Below are 10,209 nucleotides of genomic sequence, written 5' to 3' on the forward strand. Positions count from 1 at the left end.
TATTTATTTATTTATTTATTTTTGACTGTGTTGTGTCTTCGTTGCTGTGCGCAGGCTTTCTCTAGTTGCAGCAACTGGGGGATACTCTTTGTTGTGGTGTGCAGGCTTCTTATTGCGGTGGCTTCTCTTGTTGCAGAGCACGGGCTCTAGGCATGCAAGCTTCAGTAGTTGTGGCTCGCAGGCTTAGTAGTTGTGGCTCACGGGCTCTAGAGAGCAGGCTCCATAGTCGTGGCACACAGTCTTAGTTGCTCTGTGGCATGTGGGATCTTCCCGGACCAGGGCTCGAACCCGTGTCCTCTGCATTGGCAGGTGGATTCTTAACCACTGTGCCATCCGGGAAGCCCCTGGAGTATATTGGTTTTTTTTTTTTTTTTTTTTTTTTTTTTGCAGTATGCTGGCCTCTCACTGTTGTGTCCTCTCCCCATTGCGGGGCACAGGCTCCGGACATGCAGGATCAGTGGCCATGGCTCATGGGCCTAGCCGCTACGTGGCATTTGGGATCTTCCCGGACTGGGGCACGAACCCGTGTCCCCTGCATCGGCAGGCAGACTCTCAACCACTGCACCACCAGGGAAGCCCTGGAGTATATTCTTGACAGAAGGAAATTTCCGTTTTGACTAAGCATTGAAGAAACCTAAATCTTTGACTTACCTTTCACATGCCTGATGATTGAAATAATTTTCCACAGAATAACTTCTGGTTTTATACTTTTCAGTTCTTTTTTTCTTCTTCAAATGCACATGCTTTGAGAGCTGTGAAGTGCAAGACATGGCTATATTGTAAGGTGGTTTTTGTCCTTACGCTTCTGTGTCTTGTGCTAGTTAAGTCAGTAGAGTAGTCAGTAAGAGTACTGGAAGTTATTCCTGTAATGGGATATTATATAGTCAATTACATATGGTGGTGTCTGAAAATCACATAATAGCCTCACTTAAAACATCTCCTTAGCCAGATTTCAAAAAAGCCTGTGACCAATCCAATATGATCCAACATAGTGGACTATGATAGAAGGAAAATTGGCAAAGAAATAGACGCTGGTCTTACCTGATGGAAGTTAAAATATGTCACTTTTGGCAATTTTGCAAAAACCTATAATTACATGAACTAATTTCTAGGGTTCTTCGTAGGACCTAAAAAGGAACCCATAGAGTTGTGGAACAACAATAGAAGCTACTGTGATGAGAAGCCCCGGCACCACAACAAAGAGTAGCCCCCGCTCGCCGCAACTAGAGAAAGCCTGCACACACCACTGAAGACCCTATGCAGCCAAAATAAAAATAAATAAATAAAAATAAATAAATTTATCTTTTAAAAAGTAATACTCAGGTTTGAGTCATGAGAAGTTTGATGAGGAGAAATTAGCTAATGTTTTCAGAACTTTTAAAATATCAAACTCAGTCTCTAAGATTTTAGCATTATATACAACATCGGTTACTTATTAGTGGTTTGGGAAGGCCAATTTAAAATTTTCTCATCTTACTGTATTGAAATTCATGGCCCTAATGTTTTCCACATTGACTATATGAATGATGAAGAAAAGTCAATCATGTATTTCATTTCCAACTGGACAGAAAACAATATTTTAAAAAGTGTTTGGACTACTGACTTTTAATTTCTTCTAAGGCAAATGGATAGGTAATTTTTATTCCCTGATTAGGAGAAAAATAGTGGAAGAGGGCAGGGTTAAGAATTAAGATTTCAAGAGCATGAGAGGTAGATGGCCAACCAGAGTTCCTAAGGTTCGGTGCCTGTAACTGTTGCTGCCGCTTAAGCCTGCCAAAGCAGTGGTACGGCTGCTGGGCTCGTGTTTGCTACCTCTAGAAACATTCTTGCCAGTAGTGGCGGCAGCGGGACTCAATTACCCCCTTTTTTCACTCTCTCCAGAAGCTCCAGATGGCGTCTTCCGTGGGCAACGTGGCCGACAGCACAGAACCAACGAAACGTATGCTTTCCTTCCAAGGGTTAGCTGAGTTGGCACATCGAGAATATCAGGCAGGAGATTTTGAGACAGCTGAGAGACACTGCATGCAGCTCTGGAGACAAGAGCCAGGCAATACTGGTGTACTTTTATTACTTTCATCTATACACTTCCAGTGTCGAAGGCTGGACAGATCTGCCCACTTTAGTACTCTGGCAATTAAACAGAACCCTCTTCTGGCAGAAGCCTATTCGAATTTGGGGAATGTGTACAAGGAAAGAGGGCAGTTGCAGGAAGCAACTGAGCATTACCGGCATGCATTGCGTCTCAAACCAGATTTCATCGATGGTTATATTAACCTGGCAGCCGCATTGGTAGCAGCAGGCGACGTGGAAGGGGCAATACAAGCTTACGTCTCTGCTCTTCACTACAATCCTTATTTGTACTGTGTTCGCAGTGACCTGGGGAACCTGCTCAAAGCCCTGGGTGGCTTAGAAGAAGCCAAGGCATGTTATTTGAAAGCAATTGAGACACAACCGAACTTTGCAGTAGCTTGGAATAATCTTGGCTGTGTTTTCAATGCGCAAGGGGAGATTTGGCTTGCAATTCATCACTTTGAAAAGGCTGTCACCCTTGACCCCAATTTTCTGGATGCTTATATCAATTTAGGAAATGTCTTCAAAGAGGCACGGATTTTTGACAGAGCTGTGGCAGCTTACCTTCGTGCCGTAAGCTTGAGTCCAAATCATGCAGTGGTACATGGCAACCTGGCTTGTGTATACTATGAGCAAGGCCTGATGGATCTGGCAATAGACACCTGCAGGCGAGCTATTGAATTGCAACCACATTTCCCTGATGCTTACTGCAACCTAGGAAACGCTCTCAAAGAGAAGGGCAGTGTTGCTGAAGCAGAAGATTGTTATCATCCGGCTGTGTCCCACCCATGCAGACTCTCTGAATAACCTAACCAATATCAAAGGAGAACAGGGAAACATTGAAGAGGCAGTTCACTTGTATCGTAAAGCATTAGAACTCTGCCCAGACTTTGCTGATGCCCATTCAAATTTAGCAAGTGTATTGAAGCAGCAGGGAAAACTTCAGGAAACTCTGATGCATTATAAGGAGGCTATTCGAATCAGTCCTACCTTTGCTGATGCCTACTGTAATATGGGAAACACCCTATGGGAGATGCAGGATGTTCAGGGAGCCTTGCAGTGTTATACTCGTGCCGTTCAGATCAGCCCTGCATTTGCGGATGCCCACAGCAATCTGGCTTCCATTCACCACGATTCAGGGAATATTCCAGAAGCAATTGCTTCTTATTGCACTGTTCTGAAGCTCCAACCTGATTTTCCTGACACTTATTGTAATTTGGCTCATTGCCTGCAGGTTGTCTGTGATTGGACAGACTATGATGAGCGAATGAAGAAGTTGGTCAGCATTGTGGCTGACCAGTTGAAGAAGAATAAGTTGCCTTCTGTGCAGCCTCATCATAGTATGCTCTATCCTCTTTCTCATGGCTTCAGGAAAGCTATTGCTGAGAGGCATGGGAACCTCTGCTTGGCTAATATGTGTCCTTCATAAACCACCGTATGAACATCCAAAAGGCTTGAAGCTCAGTGATGGTCGACTGTGTGTAGGATACGTGAGTTCTGACTTTGGGAATCATCCTACTTCTCATCTTATGCAGTCTATTCCAGGCATGCACAATCCTGATAAATTTGAGATATTCTGTTATGCCCTGAGCCCACATGATGGCACAAACTTCCGAGCGAAGGTGATGGCAGAAGCCAGTGATTTCATTGATCTTTCTCAGATTCCATGCAATGGGAAAGCAGCTGATCGCATCCATCAAGATGGTATACACATCCTTGTAAATATGAATGGTTATACCAGGGGTGCTCGAAATGAACTCTTTGCTCTCAGGCCAGCTCCTATTCAGGCAATGTGGCTGGGGTACCCTGGGACTAGTGGTGTGCTTTTCATGGATTATATCATCACTGATCAGGAAACTTCACCTGCTGAAGTTGCTGAGCAGTATTCTGAGAAACTGGCTTATATGCCCCATACTTTCTTTATTGGTGATCATGCTAATATGTTCCCTCACCTGAAGAAAAAAGCCGTCATCGATTTTAAGTCCAATGGGCACATTTATGACAATCGGATTGTGCTGAATGGCATCGACCTCCAAGCATTTCTTGATAGTCTATCAGATGTGCAAATAGTCAAGATGAAATGTCCTGATGGAGAAGACAACGCAGACAGCAGTAATACAACTCTTAATATGCCTGTCATTCCTATGAATACTGTTGCAGAAGCAGTTATTGAAATGATTAACAGAGGACAAATTCAGATTATAATTAATGGATTCAGTATAAGCAATGGACTGGCAACTACCCTGATCAACAATAAGGCTGCCACTAGAGAGGAGGTTCCCCATACCATTATTGTAACCACACGTTCTCAGTACTGGTTACCAGAAGATGCCATTGTGTACTGTAACTTTAATCAGTTATACAAAATTGACCCATCTACTTTGCAGATGTGGGCAAATATTCTGAAGCGTGTTCCCAATAGTGTACTGTGGCTGTTGCGTTTTCCAGCAGCAGGAGAAGCTAATATTCAACAGTATGCACAAAATATGGGCCTTCCCCCGAACCATATCATTTTTTCCCCTGTTGCTCCTAAAGAGGAACATGTTCGGAGAGGCCAGCTGGCTGATGTCTGCTTGGACACTCCACTCTGTAATGGACACACCACAGGGATGGACGTCCTTTGGGCAGGGACCCCTATGGTGACTATGCCAGGAGAGACTCTTGCTTCCCGAGTGGCAGCTTCCCAGCTCACTTGTTTAGGCTGTCTTGAGCTGATTGCTAAAAATAGACAAGAATATGAAGAGGTAGCTGTGAAACTGGGAACTGATGTAGAATACCTGAAGAAAATTCGTGGCAAAGTCTGGAAGCAGAGAACATCTAGCCCTCTGTTCAACACCAAACAATGCACGATGGAACTAGAGCAGCTCTATCTACAGATGTGGGAGCATTATGCATCTGGCAACAAACCTGATCACATGATTAAGCCTGTTGAAGTCACTGAGTCGGCCTAAATAATGACTGTGTGCCCAGGAGAATTACCCCTGTAGCTGAGCCTCAACCTTCTGGGGGAAAGGGAACTACTTTTTCAATATCATATTGCAGATGGGTGACACACAATGATAAGAAATAGCACAACCAGACTTGCTTCCTGCATGATCATGAGAGGGAGAGACACAAGAGATGGGGAACTGCTGTTCCACAAGGAGATTCCATCGAATTTTGCCGCAGCCAGGTGTCTGGAAGGTCTGGAAGGTAAGTCTGGAAGGTCTGATCTCCCTTGGTCTTCCAGGGGATAGATGGTTAGTGTGGAAGGGAGATGGAGATTGCCCAGCCGTTTTGTGATTATCATGGATTGATTGAGTCTTCTGAATTAATTTTTTTCTTTCTATTTTGGGTATTGGAGCTTTTAAAAATGTTTGGTTTCAGGTATTTTTATTCATGTGAAGTCTATATGATTCTCTTGAGATAAGGTGTTGAGCTGAAATATTCCTTGTTTTAGTTTCTGAACTCTACAGATAAATGGGGACTTTGCTGGTGTAGTCTTTTTATAGGTTTTATAAACCGCTTGAGCCTATATCAGTCATTTTAGTGTCTGACATAACGTTTGGAACTCTCAGTGCTTTTTTGGTTTGTAGATGATGGCTTCAATTCTTTTTCTGGTCCGTTTCCTTCTTCCCTTCCCCCCACTTTAAAAAATCTCCTGTAACTTGGCTAACAAAAAACCAAGTCTGATTCAAAACCTCCCAGAGTGTTTCTCTTAAACACATCATCTGGTGCCAAATGAAGATTCTTAGGAGTGCTTATTAATTATGAAGGGCACAGTTGTGGTACTGTCACTGATGATAATAATAATGGATTTTTGGCCTAGAGTTTTGTCCTATTTCACCAGTGTTTTACTGTTGACTGCCCCTCTATGCTGCTTCCAAAAGTGATAGTGTGTGATAAGATGTTTACTTTCATTTCTAAAGTTTGTTTTTTTTTTAAGTGAGTCCTGTTCTTCCTTTTTCTTTCAGCAGAAATGAAATTCCAGGTAAATATAAGTATTCAAATATTTGATCAGTAATTCACAGTTATCTCCAGTACATTAAATAACTTTCATCAAAAAACATGTTATAGGTAGGGGCCTCCCTGGTGGCGCAAGTGGTTGAGAGTCCGCCTGCCGATGCAGGGGATACGGGTTCGTGCCCCGGTCTGGGAGGATCCCATATGCCGCGGAGCGGCTGGGCCCGTGAGCCATGGCCGCTGAGCCTGCGCATCCGGAGCCTGCGCGTCCGGAGCCTGTGCTCCGCAACGGGGGAGGCCACAACAGTGAGAGGCCCGCATACCGCAAAAAAAAAAAAAAAAAAAAAAAAAAAAAAAAAAAAAAAAAAAAAAAAACATGTTATAGGTAAAAAGCTCTGAAGGACCAGCTATGTATATGATAATTATGTTTCAGGCCTTCTAGGGTATTATATATAATAACTTGTCTTCTGGTCGTGGTCTTGAAGTCTTTATGGATTCAGCTTCAGTAGTAGTGAACTGCACTGCTACTTGGTTTGGAGTACAAATTAGACTTTAACCCTCCTGGAGGTTGAGTTTTTGGTATTGAAAACCATAGGAATGAAATTATTGTATTTCAACAAAGGATCGAGGGCTTGAGGCTTAAACAAGCCAACATATGTGTGGGAAGCAGTCAGCCTTGAGAGCACCTTCAGACATGACAGGCATGCCGCTGCTGCTCGAAGGGACTGTCCCTACTTGTTCCCCTCCTTGTTCCATTCCATGGGAGATAAATCACCAGGGCCCAGAAATCAGAAAGAAAGTAAAATGAGACAAGCAAAGCTGTCTCCCCCCTGCACATGCAGGTTATTTTGGATGATTCTGGGTTTATGGGTTTTCTCCCAGGGAAGTTAACCTTGAGCCAAGACAGTCATTAGATAATGTAAACCACCGTCTGGCAACCTTCCCTTTTCTAGTCTATATAATCTGCACCTGTAGCATAATGAAACTTACCTTGCAACCATCAGTTGTCTTGGTCCTTCTGACCCCATTCGTCGGTGCTACTTCAGTTCCTTACCCCGTCCCTTCTGACCCTGGGCGGTGAAATCCTCTTTCTGAGGCTGGTCCATGGCAAGTGGCGCCCGAACAGGGACCTGAAGCGTGAAGGCAATTAAAAGGAAAAGAAAGTGCAGGTAAGAGAACGCTTATGCAAAATATGTGTGGCCACGAGTAAAAGTGAAACTAATAGAGGCATAAGGCAACAGTCAGAAGTAAAATAAGATGGGGCAAAAGGGCTCAAAGGAGCGTGAATTATTTGCTCAGGTTTTACTTTCGATGCTTATAGCTCGGGGTAATAAAGTTTCTACCTCACAGTTGACTGAATTTTTGCAGCATATCCATGATGTATCTCCCTGGTTTCCTGATGGCGGCTCTGTGACATAGAAATCTGGCAGAAAGTTGGAGAAGATTTAAAAAATTATTATGAGTCTCGAGAGCCTACTCATACTGCTGTTGTTACATTTAGTTTGTGGAATCTGATAAAAATATGTTTAGGTTCTTCTCATGATAGTGTTGATTTGAATGTAAAGTCAGAAAAACATAAGCCTCTGACAGAAGAAAAGACTGTATTATCAGCTACTGTGTCGCCACTTCCTAAACCGAAAGAGCTAATTAATTTAAATATTTCAGATGAAGAGGAACATTTTGACTTAACCGATGAGGCTTTTAAACATAAAAGAGAGAGAAAAGAAAACATAAAAGAGAGAATCATCCTGAGGATGATCTTCTAATGGCTATGATAGATAAGTCAGTGAAAAAGCTGCACATTAGTAAGGACTGTCTTCCTCAAAAATCTACATCTGTAAAAATGCTCAGTCTCTTGCAACGTGCTGTATAAGCAGCAATAAAACGAGGGGAAGATCCTATTTTCTGTTGTCCTGTCATAGAAAGACCTGATCCTAATAATCCTCAACAGGCTATTAGGGAGCATCAGGCTCTTCCTTTTAAAGTTTTGAAAGATTTAAAATCTGCTTGTGCTCAATATGGGCCCACTGCTCCTTTTACTACTGCTATGGTTGACACTATTGCAGGAGAAGCTCTTTCCCCCGCTGATTGGAAGTCTATTGCACGAGCTTATTTAAATGATGGAGATTATTTAATATGGAAGTTTGATTTTTATGAACGGGCTGCTGAACAAGCAGAAAAGAATGCTACCCATGATATTCCAGTTGATTATCATATGCTGATTGGGGAAGGACCATATATTTCTTTACAAGATCAATTAACTTATACCTTTGTTGCTTATCCTCAAATAAATCATTTGGCATTACAAGCCTGGAGGAAATTACCTTCTACACACAAAACTGAGGATCTTTCAAAAATGAGACAGGGACCTGATGAACCATATGCTGATTTTGTAGATAGATTGTTACAGGCGGTGGGGAGACTCATTGTGGATGGACTCACTGGTACAATTGTAGTTAAGCAACTTGCTTTTGAAAACACTAATAATGCATGTGAGGCTGTGATTCGACCTTGGAGAAAACGGGGAACACTGGAGGATTATATTCGCCTTTGTGCAGACATTGGGCCTGCTTATATACAGGGTGCTGCTATGGCTGCAGCGTTAACTAAAGTGGGGTTTAAAAACAATCAAAAGAGAACAAAGACTAGTTTTCAATGCGGAAAGGCAGGTCATTTTGCTGGAGAATGTGGATCTTTTCATTGTAACCCTGCTCCTTCCTTCCCTACTCAAAAACCTCCAGATGGTCAGAAAATCCCTGGTTTATGCCCTAAATGCAATAGGGAAAAACGTTGGGCACGAGATTGTCGCTCAGTGGCCCACAGGGATGGGACACCACTGTCGGGAAACTCCTCCCGGGGCCTTCCCTGGCCCCAACAAATAATAGGGGCAACGTCTGTGTATCCTCCTCAAACTATCAATCAGACATTAACCAAAAACAAAAACATACAATATCTTCGCTCTCCAGAGCAACAACAGGAAGCACAGGACTGGACCTCAGTACCTCCGCCTGATATGTATTAACTCCTGCAATGGGTCCTCAGGCCCTCTCTATGGGCATCTATGGACCTTTACCCAAGGGTTTGATTGGACTATTACTGGGAAGAAGTAGTGTCGCTGTGAAGGGTTTAACTATTATGCCAGGACTCATAGACTCTGACTATGAAGGAGAAATAAAAATCATGGCACAAACTATTAAAAATATTATAACGATTTCTCCTGGTGATAAAATTGCACAATTGCTACTTTTGCCCTCTGTACCTCATGGACAAATTTTACAACATCAAAAGAGAGAAACAAAGGCTTTTGGATCATCTAGTGTTGCCTACTGGATTCAGAAGATAGGGAAAGAACATCCAGAAATGAAATGAACCATGAATGGAAAGGTTTTTTCAGGTTTGTTAGACACTGGAGCTGATGTCTCTGTTATGACGCAGATGCACTGGCCTAAACATTGGCCCATTAGTCCTATTATTACAGAACTTCAAGGAATAGGACAGAGTTCTCCTATGCAAAGTAGTCAGTTATTATTATGGCAAGATAGTGAGGGCCATTCAGGATACTTCCAGCCTTATGTTTTGCCTGGGCTGCCTTTAAACCTCTTGGGCCAAGATATATTAAAAGAAATGGGAGTATTACTTTATAGTCCAAATTCTCACGTCTCTAATATGGTGTTGGATCAAGGATTTCTTCCCACAAAAGGGCTGGGAACAAATCAAAAAGGAACTGTCTATCCTATTGATGTGAAAATAAAAAGTGATAGACAAGGTTTGGGTTTTTCTTAGGGGCCTTGGATTCTCCTCCACTCACTGCTGATCCAATTACTTGGCTGAGTGATGACCCTGTATGGGTGGACCAATGGCCCCTCACAAAGGAGAAATTAGAAGCTGCAGAACAATTAGTACTGGAACAATTAGGGCATTTAGAAATTTCCAATAGTCCTTGGAATACTCCTATTTTTATTATCAAGAAAAAGTCTGGAAAATATAGGTTATTACAGGGTCTAAGAGCTGTTAATAAAACTATGCTAATAATGGGAGCTCTTCAACTAGGCCTACCCTCTCCAACAGCCATACCACACAATTATCATCTTTTAATTATAAAGATTGTTTTTTCACTATTCCTTTGTTTCCTGATAGAAAACATTTTGCTTTTAGCTTGCCTTCCTTAAATTTTAAGGAACCCATGAGGAGATTTCA

The 10,209-nt window shown here is 42.5% G+C and overlaps 1 pseudogene; it reads left to right on the plus strand.

Moving 5' to 3' along the window:
* The first annotated feature begins 1,822 nt into the window (after positions 1 to 1,822).
* On the plus strand, positions 1,823 to 5,021 carry LOC132492228 (UDP-N-acetylglucosamine--peptide N-acetylglucosaminyltransferase 110 kDa subunit-like; annotated as a pseudogene).
* The last annotated feature ends 5,188 nt before the right edge of the window (positions 5,022 to 10,209 follow it).

This window comes from Mesoplodon densirostris, chromosome 6 (assembly GCF_025265405.1).
Source record: "Mesoplodon densirostris isolate mMesDen1 chromosome 6, mMesDen1 primary haplotype, whole genome shotgun sequence".
Classification (NCBI taxonomy): domain Eukaryota; kingdom Metazoa; phylum Chordata; class Mammalia; order Artiodactyla; family Ziphiidae; genus Mesoplodon; species Mesoplodon densirostris.